The sequence below is a fragment of the Agelaius phoeniceus genome, chromosome 1 (genome assembly GCF_051311805.1).
Source record: "Agelaius phoeniceus isolate bAgePho1 chromosome 1, bAgePho1.hap1, whole genome shotgun sequence".
NCBI lineage: Eukaryota > Metazoa > Chordata > Aves > Passeriformes > Icteridae > Agelaius > Agelaius phoeniceus.
The window spans coordinates 14,174,772-14,189,508 of record NC_135265.1 but is presented as its reverse complement, the minus strand read 5'-3'; the positions used below and the strand labels follow the sequence as shown (position 1 = coordinate 14,189,508).

The following is a 14,737-nucleotide window of genomic DNA, read 5'->3' as shown; positions in this document are numbered from 1 at the left end:
AACAATTGGTAAGTGTCTTGAGCTATTTTGTCAGTTTTCTAGCTTCAAGGCATGCTCTTCTTCCCTTAGCAGCAAACAGTATTCACACACACAGACACACACCTAATGTAAACACTGCTTGAATGATTTTGCAATGATTTCTTTTTCACCCTTCTGTATCAGCAAAATCATAAGATTTATATTGCAACACCTTATTGGGACACACAAAACTATTCTGTTGCTAAAAAAAAACAAAAACAAAAATACAGCACACAAACAAAAGCCACCCTCTTTAGTGATGATCTAAAGGTTTAGAAGCTTTCCATTCCAAGCAAAATTGCGCAAATGCTATTTTTAAAAACATGCTTTAAAGTGTAAACATTTCTATATTGGCAAATGATTTCTAGAAATAGCCTGTTATCACATGTTAATAATCAAATTAGTAGATCCAATTCTACTTGTTGGGAGGGAGTGGAGTGACTGCTGGAGTGACTCAGCAGCAGCACTGTCCTGAGATGACACAAAAGCACTGTGCAGGCACCTTGATGCAGGAGCTTGTGGGCATAATTAAAACAGACATTGATAACTTCATTTTCCATGGATCTGCTTGCAAATGTTAAAACTGATAAAGCAGCAATCCTTCTGGTGCAACATCCAGCAGAGGACCCCTGCCAGGAGGGTTCCTGGAGAACTCTACTGTCACAAATCAAGAAAAGCACATTACAAAAGGTCATAGGTCACTCATGAAAATTAAGAAAACTCTAAAAGGTACACCTGTATCTCTTCAGGCCAGTGATGTTTGCCTTCAAGTAATAAAGAAATTCACATGCTTAGCCACAAACATAGAAATTTAAAGTACAAGAACCCAAGTGGCTGTTACTGCAAATTACCAGCCCTTTGAAGTGCCCACCTTGGGCCTGAATACTGTAAAGCATGTGAAGATCTTCTGTGCTCTATTCACACATTTTCTCCCAGCAGCCTCCATATCACTTTCCAAATAATATATAATATTAAAATACCATTTTTCAGCCCCATTCAAGGGGGAGTTCTAGTACATCTCACCAAACTAAGTTTACTCAAAAAGAACAGACAGGGTGGCCCAGTGCTTCATGTGCAGCAGCACCGGTGATTCCCACACCAACCTCCAGAAAAGAAGTGCAGACAACAGATGTGATCCATAGCTGCTTCCAGCCAGTGAAATGTAATCTGCCTGGCTTTGGGAACCACTACCCCAACTTCGAAAAAAATGGGTATGAAGCCAAACTAGAGACATGTCATGAGGTTTAATTCAATTATTTTCCTAAACAGTTTTGATAACATTTCCTGAAAGGCATGACACAACAGGCAGAATATTATTCACACCAAGTCGCTCTCTTTTCACAACTTAAACATTTGTAATATTTACTTCCAGCATAAAATGGTGGAACTTTTAAAAACAGATTTCTTTTATGGAAAGACCATCTGTTTGCAAATTTCTAAACAGAAGATAATCTTCTTGCATTGCTACTCGTGATTGCCTGAAGCTAGCTGGAGCCATGGACAGCTCTAATAAATAAATAAAGAAAGCAAAAGCAATCAGAAAAAAAGCCCTAACTACTTCAAATCACTGTAGTTGAAAAGCAGGCTGAGAAGTTCAAAGAAACTATCAAAAATTTGACAATGATACTATTGTAAAGAAGGCAGCAAGAAGCAGAGATGTCCAAATCTACTCAGTAAGCAGCACTACAACATAGTAAAAGTCACCATAAATTATTCATATTCAGACAAAACCTGTAAAACTGGGAATTGTGGTATCCCTGAAGGAGTCAGGAATATAAAAAAATCTTCTGCTTAGGTACAATTGTGTTAACAGTCATCAGTGATGGGAGCAACCACAGAAGTAGTACATGACATTTTAATGGACATTTCATAACAGTCTAAGCATTTTAAAGTTTGTGACCAAAGGTCTTTAATGTAATGTATGCATTCAAAAAAGAGAGTAGTTATTGACCACAGATACTTGCCCCAAGCTTAAATTTGATACACCGTCTGCTACTTGTCATTGAAGACAGTAGCTCATACATGTGACCAACTAAGCTAATTCAGTATTTTTGCATAATAGGTATTTTATAAATATATAATCTCAATCAGACACATATCCTTTTATAGTGTGATTTAATGTACTTAGAAATTCTCCTGTCACCCCTCTCAAACAGAATGTGCCCTTCAAGACTGCAGCGCTCTGTTCTAAAATGCAATACTGGGCAGTAAGATACTACACAGTAATTGAAAGACTGTAAATACAAATAGCAAAAAACAAAATAAAGCCTCACATACAGAGCCAAAAGCAGGCTCCTGAAAAAGCCTGAGTGAAGGCCTGCAGTATGTTAACTCACAGACTGCATACATAAAAGCATACATACAATATGCAATACATAATAGCATACAGAGGGATAACAAAAAATTCCCAAATGCTCAGCAGCAACTGCTACTACTATGAACAAGTTCCTGACAATCTAAAGTAAAATGTGCTCATTCTTCTATAACATAAGCAATTTTATTATGAAGTAAAATCCCACATCCCAGTGCTACTGGGTGCCAGGTTCAGCTCCTCATCTCTGGCTCACACTGTGTCAAACAGGTGACACCACCTTACCCCAGCACTCCCCACCTGCCCACGGCTGCCCTGCAGCCCTGCAGCAAGGTAGGCAACATTTGCCACACTCCACAGAGGAGTTTAAAAATTGTGGACCCATTTAGGTGGGAACAATACTACATTGTGTGCCTCTAATTACTGGTGTCCACTCAGGATCCTTAGAGACAGTGTTTCAACCATGGCTACTCAGCAACACGTTCTCTCCACAACTATACTTCTAATTCCTGCTCTGTTCATTTTAATGCATTATTGTTTCCAAATACAATGCTTCAAATTGCAAATTATGTCTGGCTCAAGGGCTGATTATGAGAAACACTAGCACTTCTGCCTCTGTGTGAATAACTCTGATAATAATGAGTGATTGATTGAGCTCCAAGAAGTCCAAATGATGAGAAGGGTCAATTTGAACATTTTTATTAGCTTCTTTTGTTAAATCTAACACTTTTCCAGGCCAGAGACAAATACTGCATCTGGTTACCATGATTTTTTTGCAGCCCTCCCTACAGAAGTACAATTCAGAAAATGGGTACTGGTCTAAAGGCAGACCTTATAAGAAATGCTAATGAAACATAAAAACCCACCCATTTTACTGGCACTCAAGAGATGGCCAAAGAAAAAGAGAATAAAAAGAAAAAGTTGCAAGGGAAATTTGCTTCAAGACTTTCCTGCCAGAAAAGGAAAAAAAAAAATCCCTCAGTAATACTAAGAGGCATCACAGCTCCACTTTACAACGAAAACGCTTTGCTTAATAGGCCTGCCGTAGGTAAACATGAGCTACAACATGAAAATCACTAAAAATGCTCACTAAGCACATGCAACAGCAGAGAAATTAGGACAAAAATGTAGTAAACAAGCTAGCTAGACCAGGAAATTGCAGTCACATTATTCCGAGAACTTAAGTCCTGCAGTCATGCAATTAAACTGTATAAAATCAGCAATAGTTAACTTGGACACAAAAAGTTAATCAAACTAGCTGCAGTTCATCCAGAACCTCCCAAAGATTAAATTTTCCCTAGAGATCTCATTACCTAGAAATGTTAATATGTAAGTCAGCACATCTTCTGTCAGTTCCTAGAGATCTTTGTTGATATTTTCCTAGAAAATAACCTCTGCAGCGTAACTTAAGCAATAGGTGATGTCTCTGGATCTTTAGCCTCATTCACATATCTACACTCACAGAAGGTAGAGAAGCCACAGACAATTTCCAGCAGAAGACCACAGTCAACATTGTAGGACTTGTGGGGCAAGTCTAAACAAAATATTCCTAAAACCAGACAAGTGTGCAGCTGTCACTCTCTTCTCTACAGCACCAAAAATCAATTCCTCTCACTGAGCCATAGCACCCTAGTGCTGATGGCTGTGGATTACAGTTTAGGGTCTCCTGTCCCATTCTGGGTTTCACAGTGCCACTCAAGTCTCCTTGTGGCTAAAAATAAAGTTTAATTCTATAACCAAATTAATAATGCCAACAGGACACCTTAATAAGGTACCCCAGAACACAATTCATTTAAGTGCTCTTGAAGTCTTCAAGACCAGATGGATGGGATTTTGAGCAACCTGATCTAGTGGAAGATATTCCCACTCAGTAAGGGTTCTATTGGAACTAGATGGTCCTTAGGTTGCAATTTAAACCATTCTGTGATTCTATGAATCCACATTATCATGGAAAGCAGAGAGCAAAAACTAACAGGCACATTATTTTGAAAGTTTGCTACAAAGATAGGGCTATGGCACAGGGACTTAGCCTGAACCAAGGCTCTGGGTAATAAATATTAATATGTCACTGCTGGCTTCACATACCTCTGTCTCTTCTATCAGCTTATATACCCTGCAGCAGGAAAATTTAGTTTCCACATGCTGTATCTTCTGGGTGGAGAATGAAGAGCAAGGCTTTGCACTGCAGCAGCAGCACTAGAACAAACCATCTCTGGAGCAGATGCAGTAAGACTCAGGTGGATCCTTGCTGGGACAGCAGTCTGACAGCAGGTCCCTGCAGCAGCTGCTTCCAGGCCTTGCCCAGAGCTACCTGGAGCCCTGGAGATGCCTGGCATCCTGTAGCTGCCAGCAGTCAGAGCTTGAGCTGTCTTCATGGTAAGAATTTGAAAGCAGTTGAAATAACTATATCAATAGTGATTTACACTGCTGATTATTTTAGGGCCAAGCTGGGACTGAGATTTTTTCAGATTCAAAAGATGTACAAAGCAGGACTTGTTCAGGACCAATTACAGGCAAGAGATGTGGGGTGGCGAGTTGGGGTGGTTTGTTATTTGGTTTGGTTTCATTTCTTTTTCCAACCCATATAAATAAGCCCCTAGCACAGAAAATCTCAGACCTGGACCAGCCCCATACACACTGACATTTTTGTTCTCATTTCTACATGCTCAGGCACTATAAGAAGCAAATGACTAGGCCTGTATTTATTTAGAAACCCAGAGAGATGATGTTTAAAATAAACCCAGACTTGACTTCAAAGATATCTGGCTCTTGAGATGTTCTTGAAATGATAACAGCTCTGCTCAGGCTCAGTGTTGCACACAGTATACAGCAATTATCACTGCCATTTCACTGTTTCTTCTGAATATATAGCCTAAAATAAATCTTGAAAAAAAACCCCAACAATGAAAATGGCACTGATTCTTCACATTTCCTTTAACTTACATCAGCAGCTTTCTTCCTTTGGGATTATAAAAGGCAAATAGAACTAGCAAAGTATTTGGAGCTCTACAGATGATACCAGGAATCCAATGGTCAGAGATTATAATACTGTAGGTATCATTACCTGCTCAGCAACATCAGAGAAAAGAAATACTTTAATTGTCACACTACATCTAAAACTCCTGCTTGTGCCAGCATATTGTGCTCTGAATTTCAGGATTTTAGCACTATGTGCTAAAGACAATGATAGCATCTATAACAACACTGTGAAATATTTGAGATTTATTTGTGGTATGCTGCTGTTGAAATGTGTAACAGCAGTTCAGCTTGCATGCTAAACACACCTGGTCTTGAATATGCTAGAGGCACTTGCAATTGGTATAAAAATATACTACTTTTATTACTGTGGTACTGAAAATTGCTGATAAAGATTCTAGATGCATTTTTTGTTTTTTAATCTTCTTTTTCAGATCCTTTAAAACTAATCCATAAACTTTGTCATTGATTAGACATTTTTACCAAGCACTACTTATAACAGCATAGCATGAAAAAGGAAACTATATTTTCAGTGATTCATCTATCCAACATCCATCCAGCATTCAACCACCTTCAAACTATACTCAACACCAGTATCTGGGAGCTCAAGCATATGTTTTTAGCATACATATATTTCATATTTATACAGTGCAGGAAACATTATATGACATCAAAACCCCTGGAGACACTAGCATGAACAAGGTACTATCCTATTTTTAAAATGAGAAAATAGCTCTTCTTGAAAGCTTAAGCAGCTTGCCAAACTCCTAGAGTTTTTGTACTGCAAGCCCAAAAAACATTAGGACTAACTATGCAGATTTAATTGACAAAGCTAAATCTATGAAGTTAATAATCAGTTAACATTGGCTGAAGTAGTTATTTATAACAGAGAATTTCTCTACCAATATAGCATTTCCAACATACTTTTAACATGAAATACAAACTCTTTTAAAAAACAGCCTATCAGTAGTAGGCTGTTATAATTATTGAAATTAGTCAAATTGACCAAGCAGTTTCATGAAACTGTATGAATTATGGTTTTTTTTTCCTTTTTGGACTTGGAGCTACAAGACTGATAGCAACAAAGTCCTGAAAAAAGTGTTAACATTGGTAGAAACTAAGAATTTATCTTCTGCAAAAGCAAACATTTCAAAATTTACTGTTGACCACATCATCAGCTAGACCAAACATACACTGTAAAACTAGTTCTTGAATTCATTCCAGTAGGGTCTATTTTATAAACATCTACAGCCCTTTCTTTCACTTCTGCTTATTGTAAGTTTGCCCAGAAGTGGTAAAATTTAATACATGGTGGAACACTACATTAACTACTGAAATGTTATTGCACATCAAAAAGGTTTACTGCTACTTTGTAAACATGCTTACCTGAGTGCCATAAAATGCTGGCATAATGAGCCAGATCTACTGCAGTGCACTGCAATCAGGCCTGGGCACTTGAAATGCAAAAGCAGCTCCTTGATACAAAAGTCATTTACACAATCTCTAAAAGACATTTTTGTATATGGCATACTTCAAATTTTGTAGTATTTTGGAATTAGGTAAATATACCCCAAATGATCAGTAACAGGACAAATTGCCCAGAACAGAATATGTGTACACATTGTATTTTGTACTTGAGCACAAAGGCAGTGTCTCAAGAAACCCCTGAGCTACAGATCCCTGAAGTCTGGAAGACAGCCCTGGGAACGCTTGGTCACCCACTTCTGGTATCCCAGCCTTGGGAGCCACAACTGCTCAGTGTCAGAGGCAAAGTACTGGGATACAGGGACTTCCTGGGTATCATTTAACTCTTGTGTGACCAAATTCTTATGCTTTTACACTAAATTGTAAGGAATCAGCCAAACATGAGTGGAATTTAAAAGAGCTCTTTCTACCCCTCCAGAAGTAAAATAAACTTCCTCCTTTTATGACTGGCTGAACTACAAATGCCTGAGGTTTTACTTGATATATGTATTTTGGGATGAAAATGGAAAATATCAGCATTAATGCAACACTAATTTTAGAAATTTAACAAAAACCAGGTGACATTTTCTGGTGTAGCATGGAATAGTAGAAAGATTCCTGTCAACTGTTTCTTCCTTAGTTCCACAGAAAATAATCACCTTTTCTAGCTCAGTGGATCATATAAGACATTATTACCCCATCAGACAATCAGCTCAGTATCTTAATAGTTGCCAGTCCAAGACAATTTGGAATAAGATGCTTGGAAGCACAATGGGAAAAAAAAAACCAATCCTCTTATAATAGATAAATTATTCCTTAACATTTAGCATGTAAGGAGTCTCAAATACAGACTCAGTTATGTTACTTCATTTACTCTTGGGGTCCTGTGAGGGCAGCAATCCCTGAGGATAACACTGTATCACAAAGGTCCTTTAAAATGTCAATTTTTTGCATGAAAATCTTATTGTATTTCCACATGTTCTTGATTCATGAGAAGCTTAAGTACATGCTGATGGATTCACATTTTTTGTACCAGCAATTATTCAGTGTCTCTCATTCCTATCTTACCAAGGACAAATACTTTTCACCAGGAGAGTGGTTAAGCATTGGAACAGGCTGCTGAAAGAGGCTGCTGACTCTCCATCCTTGGAGATATTTGAAAATAAACTGGCCATGACACTCAGCTGATGAAAAGTTGAAGCTGGGCTGCTGTGAGTAGGAGATGAACCAAGCAGAAAACCTTTCTTGCTCAAATCACTAAAAGTGCAGTACTTTGAATATCTCTTCAGTTCCTTATAATTACTTTTCTTTCCTCTAGAAGTCATCAACAGATTCAAAGTGGCAGAAATAAATACTACTTCTATACCCATTGTCACTGTGTTTCTAGTATTTCTCTCTCTCTTATTCTTTCTACAGAACTTGTGCTCCTCTTAGTTTATCCTGAAGCAACAATTTAAAAGCCTAAATAAGGCCTTTGAAAGCCTTATACCTACTATTTTCCTAGTGCATTCAGGGAAACACAGGTGCTCACCAACTACTTCTGTGCCAGTGTATTCTATTCCAGAAATTATACACTGCTTTAAACCCATTTTGCCATTTTCACTGAGGGGTTGCATAATTACACCTTCAATGAATCTTTCTTTGCACAATAGTAGGACAAGTTAACATCTTACCAGGAGGCATCAGCCTGCCAACACAGCACAAATACAAACCATTGCTCCTGGGAACTGAAACGCAGTAGTAAGTTGGAGCTTTGCCTTTTAGAAAAGGATCAGCTGTCCTGCAGCTGCCAACTTCAGTACTTTAAGAAAATGTGACTTAACCACCTATGTAATCCCAGATACAAAACTATATTGAGTTGCATTCATTTTCCTCTAAGTCAACATTCCTATTCCTGTTTTTAAAAGGGATTTTCAAAGATGAGTCTGCTTTAAAAACATAATCTACAGCATCCACAATATATACCAATGTACAGGTGCTATCAATAGTGAATTAAACCTCTAAAGAAGCTTTCCAAGAGATAACAAAACAAATGTTATTAATAGAGCTTTTCACCTAACAAATACTTCATGTCTCAAGACAGTATTTATTTATGATGCTTTGTTATGGACTAGGGCACTGCCTGTTTAGTCTTCAATTATCACATGAGGTGGAAGAAAAAATCCTATTTCTATATGAGCTTAAACTGAAATTGACTTTGAATCTCTTAACTGTCAACAAATTCTTCCCTGAAAAGGCTGGCTTTGCAGAGATTATAAAGAAGGTGTCATCCTTGACACTTGTGTTCTATATTCATCCAGCAGGCCTGGAAGAGAAGTGTGCAGAACGCCGGGCAGGATGGCGGAGGGCTCAGCTGTCACCCTGCCTGCCTCCCTCGCTTGCTTTGCAGGCAAAGACAGCGCTGAAGGTGTCAAAGGTTCTCTATTTAAAGTCGCTGACAAGCAAAGGAAGAACACTGGGAGAATATGTTAGCAGCCACTATGAACTCATCTCTAGTAACAAGTCATCCTGACACTTCTGGATGTTAGAAACAAGAGCCCTGATTCTATTGAAATTTAAAAAAAACCCCACCAAAACAACCAAACCCCCATACACTATATCACCATCAGATTTATAAGTTCAAGATTTACTCTGGGAAAATCCAGAGTAAAGAACACACAGAGCAAAATCCCTGCTTTCTGTCAGAGTGACAAACCAGAAAGCCACATACTATTATGTTAATCTCCCACTTCAAATCTCCCTTGCACTATTGCATACCACTGCTTTCTGTGTTTCGTTTAAAAGTCATAGAGTTTACTAACCACTTAATGAAGCTGCATTCCTTAAATCCCTGACAGATTATGTGAACTTCTTTGGTTCAGAAACATAAATTTGCCATTCCACCACCCCCTGCCCCAATGACATCTTAGTCCAAAGTGGGTGTGCTCGGGGCTGCAGGCAATGAAACACACCTCTCCTCAAAGCAACTGCCTCCATCCAGCAGCAGGCAGAAATGCACAGAGAAAGGAAGGAGCACTGCTTATCTTTGCAAAAAAAGAAAAGTTATTTCCAACCAGGCTTATCTCTTTCAGTCCCTTAGTTAGTTTTAATTGGAAAGAAGTAAGTGAAGAATATGAAAATGCTTTGAAAGACCCTTGTAAGAGTCCTGGGTAATCGTCTGCATCAAAGATGACAATTTGCTGCATGGCTGATTTCATTTGAAAGGCTCTTCTAATGCTGTGTGTCCCAATGGCCAGCTGAAACTTTGAAAATGGATTAGGACAAAGTAGCCCAAAGGAGCACAGAAAAGGTGTATCAACAGTATCCAACTTGCAGACAGGATGAGGTTGGTGCTCCTCCTCTAAAGTGAAAGGATATCCTGCTTAGACCCTGCATCCAGGATTACAGTAAGCCATGCATTTTCTAGCTGGTGGCAGAAGGGGGGAAGCAGATGTGGCCTTAATGACAGTTGTGCCAGCTGGCTTGTAATAGCAGCAGGCAAAAACCAGAGCACAAATGGCCCCAGATTCCATTTACCTGACCAACGACCCAGCTCAGTGTTTCTGATGAAAGTCTCTAGCACAAGCAGCACAAGCTGTCAGCAGCATTCTCATATGAGCATTAGCAAACCCAGGCACAACTCAGTGTGCACACAATGAGCTTCCAAGTTTGAAATGATGCAGCTGATGGGTGTTTAAGCACTAACCTCCTCCTCTCTGTTCCAAGGCTCAAGATTTATCATGTTTTATTCCATGAGCACTCAAGAAAAAAAACCACTAACTTTCAGAGCTCATTCCCATGTTTTCTATTAAGTCCATATATCAGTAAGTGTCATTCACCAATACAAAGTCCTATTAGTCAAGCTTCCAAGGAAAATGTCATTATTGCTGCATCTTAAGCTACTGAACGGTAGAAAGCAGACCACAGATTTTGTTTTATCAAGTTTGAAGTATTTTCCAGTCCTGCTGATTAGGATATAATTCAATAGTATTTTACACAACTCTGACATGTTTTTGTTATTGTGCTCAGTTAAAAGTCTGAAGATTGCTATTAAATGAAAGAGAAAGAAGGTTATTACCAAATCAGTGGTATAACCTTTGTGAGTTGCTTTTCATCTCCTCACAGACATTACAATGAGAAAACTTAAATGAAAACCAGAATAGGCAATACAAGGAAGTCATGTAACAAGCAACAGTAATCCACATAGGTTATTCTCCCAAATGCCTAGTCAGTGGTCTCAGATAGCTCATGTGGTTGAAATGTGTAATTCAGAGCTACAAATAGTATGTTTATAAATCTGGACATGTCCAGTGCACCTTGGAAACAGCTGTGTGGGGGGAAAAAACCAGCCAGCAGTATATCTGATTTCAGCTAAACAAGGTTGCAAACTGAATTATCTATTTCCTCTCACAGAACTGGAAGATGCAACACTGCAAGGCTCACAGTAATCATTTTAAATGTAATTAAATCTAATTAGGATTAGATTTTAATGGTAATCTGGGGATATTACATTTGCATTGGTTATTCAGTGCATTGATTTACCCACCTATGTGCTACAATACTTAAAATGGGAATTAAGGATCAGCTACCATATGATATGACTTTACATCTCCATCAATATTATGGGCCAGATCTTAAAATGTGCAACCTCCAAGACAAAAAACATCTATGCATATGATTAATTTTGAGCATACAGTCTTCCTCTGTGAAGCTCAATAACAGTGCTTATGTTCTCCATTGATAAGTCAAGTTTATGTGGGACTCAGGTATTAATTCTTATAGTAAAAATTTTATTTACTTAATATAACATACTTATCCACAGATGCTTCAAATTATATTACATCTATTCCATAAATGACCCCCAAAACTGATGCAGATATTTCTTGCTTAAACCCCAGGTTAAGATACAAGTCATATTCCCCATGTTTTGTTCTCATCATCTGCCCCTCCCCACAAATCTAAATATATCATATGAATTTTCAAAGCCATTTTTCTCCAATCATATCAAGGGTTAATTGTTTCAGTAGGTCTGGCATTTTTTATCAGGCAATGACTGTCCCTAGATATTTTCAGCAAGACATGACTAGCTAGCTTGGCCTCCCTACTATTCCCTTTCCTGCCTTTGGAAACCCAGAGCTGCTGCTTTCTCCTCATTATTCTCAATGTCTTGGAGGTTCATTTTCACCTAAAGATGTGATTCCTCAGACACATCCTGTCCTGAGATTGACCACTTGCTGGACATATTTTACATCATCAGTTCAGTCACCCATATAACAACTGTATCCAAGCTTGCACACTGGGAAGCAAGAATTAAGTAAAGGGACTCTAAGTGATCAGCAGCACCACAGCAGATGTGTCATTTCATCATCATCCAAAACCTTCATATGTAACATCTCAAATCTTCCTCTCTCATATCCTATGGGGATCCATTTTCATAAAAATACTCTGTACACAATAGGGGCAAAAGGAAGAGGAAAAATGCACCATATACCTTTTTTCTCTCTCAGGAGAGGAATGTCAAAGAATTGCACAACACAGAGACCCATTAAATTAATGTACATTTATCAGCACTAATTACAGGCACACTCTTTGAAACTGTGGAGACTCTTTCTTAAGGCAGCACTATAATAATTTCTTCAACTACTGATTGGCTTTGTCAGGTTAATTTTTATCAACAAATTGCCAGGTTAATTTTATCAACAAATTTGTCAGGTTAATTTTTATCAACAAAATCTCTACTTAAAAGTAAAATCAGACTCAAAATGAGTAAACATATTTCATATTGCATGTGGAGAAGCATACAGATTTTTATAAACTTCTGATGTCAATACATATATTCACTGAAGGCTTCTCAGCAGTGAGAAAAAAAGGTAGTAGAACTTCATTTCAACTTCCCAAAAGCTATTTGCTCAGCTGGCAGTGGCCATCCAGGCACCCTCTAACTGGAGAAGGAGGAACTGCACAGCATTTCACAGGCCACAGGATCTGGCATATGATCCTTCTAAAAGGCTAAGAATGATTCCAGTACTCAGATAAAACAAATAGATTCAGGTTTAAGCAAAGCACTGCAGCACCTGCCTCTCCTCCAATAGACCAATGTTTCTGCTCAACACTTTTCTAGGCTAACTTCTGTCCTATTTTCATCTGTAAGAAGACTTCTCAGCCAAATGGCATAATTAAATAATCCATTGTGTCCTGAAGTGTCAGTTTGAAACACACATATGCTCAGGCAGATTTATGTCACAGTAGGAAGAGTGAACTTCCAGCTTGTCCACAGCCCAATGCCAGCAAAGGTCTCTGGAGATACCAGGAGTTGTGTGTGTCAGAGCCACACAGTTTTGCAGTTTGCAGCTCCCCACCAAGGTTCTGTCAATCCTCTTTACTACACTTGACACAAGCAGTAAAACAATGGAGGTGTTTAGAAGATTTATTTATGATTTTAACTTATCTGAATCATCCAGGGATTTCATGGAAATGATGATTAGATGCTGAAGGATAAAGGTAACTTAGGGTTCTCTAGTGAGACTTTCCATCTCACAGTAGAGTTTAATGAAGATTCCAGCAGCAAATCCTAAGATTTTTACTGAACACAAGGAGACTTATTTTTATACATCACACAGACTCTTCTTTATGAGATGCCAGTTTGCATATAGGTAACAAAAATCCCTTTGGTTAAATACATACATTGGAATAAAGTGTCAGCTAATAGCAACTTCCTCCCACAAGTGTTTTTGACCATACAACCTAATGAAGAAAGATTTTTTTTAAATTAGAGCACTGAAAAGGAAGAAAAAAGTGAAAAAGGAGAAAAGAAAAAGAACAACAAAGAAATTACAAAGTTGTACAGAACTAAAACATCCAATTATGCTTTGATCCTGGTTTGAATTTTAAATGTTACTGTCATCATTATTTTCTATCACACAACTTCTTTCAGTGATTACTTGATATCTATGATATATGTCAAATGTACAGAAAAACAAAACATGTTATAGGTAGAAGTAGTAGCTTATTTTGCAGACATAACAAAGCCCATCTCTCAAATGTTATTGAGAAGCCTGTCAACAAAGCAAATCAAGCACCAAGTGGAAATGAGACATAATGCTTAATTCTCTCAATCAGCATTTTCTTCCTTGCCAGGAACACCTCTCTTGTGTGGGCTGACAAGGTGCAAGCTAATTTACAGATCCAGGAGGAGTCAGCTATATCCAGATACCACTGCTCTCACATTAATTAAGAGGAGACTGAAAAGTAAAGTTCACTCAGAAATGGAAGTGAAGGAAAAAAATCTCATGAAAATGTTGACTGTTATGAAGAGCAAACAACAAAGCATTGGATCATCCTATCACTCAAATTAGTGTTGTTCCCAAATTAGAGATTTCAGAAGTGTTGTATCAAGCACACAGAAAAGGTTACCTTGCCTGGCCCATGGAGCTGCCCAAGCTTTCTAGATGCTGTAAACACTTTCTGACTGAATTCACAAGACAACTCTCAAGGTATCCAAGATACTACTACTTAGAGCCTATGGGATTTATCATGCATATTGTGCCTCAGTTTTACCTGTCATTTCTGCTGTTTAAAAATGACAGAGTGCAGAAAAGAACCACTCAGCATTTCACATCTCCTGCCTTCCACACTCTCCCAGAGTGGGGCGCAATGCTCTGCTCCAGGCTTGAACTGAGGCAGGCAAATATCCAGAGGATGAGGGCATCCCCATGGGCTTCACAGGCTGAAGGACTCTTCCTACTTGACATGTGGGACTAACTCCTATAATTCTTCTTCTGTTCTATGGCATACACTGTCTAAGAGCCTGGTATTATTTAGTGTTTTCTAAAGGAGATTTCAAAACCACATTTTCTAATTAACTCCTATTTTTTCCTAATAAACCACTTTTTCAACTTACTACTCTCATGATATCATTCTCAGTCACAGAACAATTCTCAAGAACCTGTGCAGTTACAACACATGTTAAACTAATATTTTACAGGATAA

The 14,737-nt window shown here is 38.3% G+C and overlaps 1 protein-coding gene across 12 annotated transcripts in view; it reads right to left on the bottom strand.

The window, feature by feature from the left end:
* PARD3 (par-3 family cell polarity regulator) overlaps positions 1–14,737 on the bottom strand; it is a 446,494-nt gene that overhangs the window by 124,154 nt on the left and 307,603 nt on the right. The gene's annotated exons all lie outside the window — the stretch shown is intronic.